This window comes from Apium graveolens, chromosome 9 (genome assembly GCF_009905375.1).
Source record: "Apium graveolens cultivar Ventura chromosome 9, ASM990537v1, whole genome shotgun sequence".
Lineage (NCBI taxonomy): Eukaryota > Viridiplantae > Streptophyta > Magnoliopsida > Apiales > Apiaceae > Apium > Apium graveolens.
In genome coordinates, this window is record NC_133655.1 from 216,464,372 (window position 1) to 216,466,365 (window position 1,994).

Sequence of the window (1,994 nt, forward strand, 5' to 3'; positions counted from 1 at the left end):
ATGAGGAATTCAAGAAGTATTGTGAAGAAAGTGAAATTGAGTTACGATTCACCTCTGTGGCTCACCCGCAAGCCAATGGGCAAGCAGAGGTAGCAAATCGGATAATCCTGGATGGACTAAAAAAGAGGATCGAGAAGTCAAGAAATAATTGGGTGGATGAGATACTTCCAATATTATGGGCCTATAGGACTACCTGTAGAGTCACGACAGGAGCAACTCCTTTCATGTTGGCATATGGGGGAGAAGCAGTAGTTCCCGTGGAGATATCGCATTCCTCTCCAAGGATTCAGACTTTCAATGCTGTAGAAAATGAGGAAGGGCAGAGGTTAGCCCTGGATCTAATTGATGAAGTGCGAGATGAGGCACATGCAAAGATAGTAGAATATCAGAAAAAGGCTTCATTCTATTACAACCTAAAGGTTAAAGAGAGATTTTTTAAACAAGGGGATCTAGTCTTGAGAAAAATAGAGGCTTCTGGTGTTGGACAGAAAGGAAAGCTTGCCCCGAATTGGGAAGGGCCGTACAGAGTCAAGAGCGTTCAGGGTAGAGGAACCTACAAGCTGGAAACTATGGAAGGTTTTGAAGTCCCGAGGACCTGGCACGCACAAAACCTGAAGGTTTACTATGTGTAAGATAGGAGAAGTACGATTCTCACTTGTCATTGACAAGTAGGTTTAAAAGCACCTTGAAGCTTTGCTTGCATAGGATTTTATATTCCAGTAGAATTTACATTATCTAGTTATTGTTGATTAGGGTCGAACCCATGCTATGTAAGGTTTTGGAAAACCAGACTTCATATTAAAGAGTTTGAAATTATTTCTATCTAAGGATGTTTAAGGTTCAAATGCATATTAAGATTGTAAAGATAAAACAGAAAAAGGCAAGAAAAGCAACATATAGAATACAAGCCCCGAAGGGTAATAAGTTCTGAATGCGATTAAGTCAATACATAGAAAGCCACAATGGGCCAAACAAGAAAAACAAAATACTCAAAGATCCTTGAAGAAGTCATCATCGATGTTTCCTTCATTGGCAGCAGAAGAAGGAACTGGAACATGATCAGCACCTCGAGGAGAAACAGCTTCGGCCTCAGCAGAAGAAGCAAGAATAGGAGAAAGAGGGATATCATCAAGAAGAGGCTCTTTCCCAGGAATATCAGGGACTGGATAGGCAGTAAGAGTCACCTCCGGAATCTTCTTCCCAATCTCCTCTACTATCTGCTCCCAACAGCTAGAAAAGGTCTCCGGGAAGTTAGCATCGTACTCAGCATTTAGGACATCCTGAAAGTCCTGAGATGCCTTATACTCAGTTATCACCTCAGCTCGGGCCCTTTGAGCATCCAGCTCCAGCTTACGAACTTTCTCCTTCTCGTCCGCCAGCTCCTTCTCTACCTCACGAAAACGAGTGAAGTTGGCCTCGGAAGCCTTGAGGTACCTATCCCTGTCCCTCTCAGCAATAGTTAGGCTGGTCCTCACATCCTTCAAATTGTGAAGGGCAGCCTGGAGATAGGTATTCATCTGCACGAACATATCAAAGTACAGTAAGTAATAATAAACAAAAAAAAAACAGTTAAAAAAGGAAGAGGCTTACAGAAGCCACGGCCTGAGCACCCAGACGTTCAATCTGTAGGTCATCAGAAGACTCGACGATCTCAGCCCTGTCACGAGGCGTGATCACACTCTGAGACCAAACGGCGGCAGCCTCGGAACTCCCTACCACCGTGTCCCTCCTCTGAAGGCCCCAAGTGACGGTGAAGGGAGAGTTATCTTCATCAAGGCTAAGAGGCCTCTGGGATAAAAAAGTAGGGACGGCCTCCTGAACCGTGACTGAAGGGCCGTCACCAATCCTAACCCGCTTGTCGCGGTGGCTCTCAACAGCAGAGCCCTTGGCGGCACGGGCCTCCCGCTTCTTGAAGATCGTGTCCAAAGCGGCCCTAGCTGCAGGCAAATACAAGCACGTAAGAAAAAGGACAAATAGAAAATGGAGGAAATGGA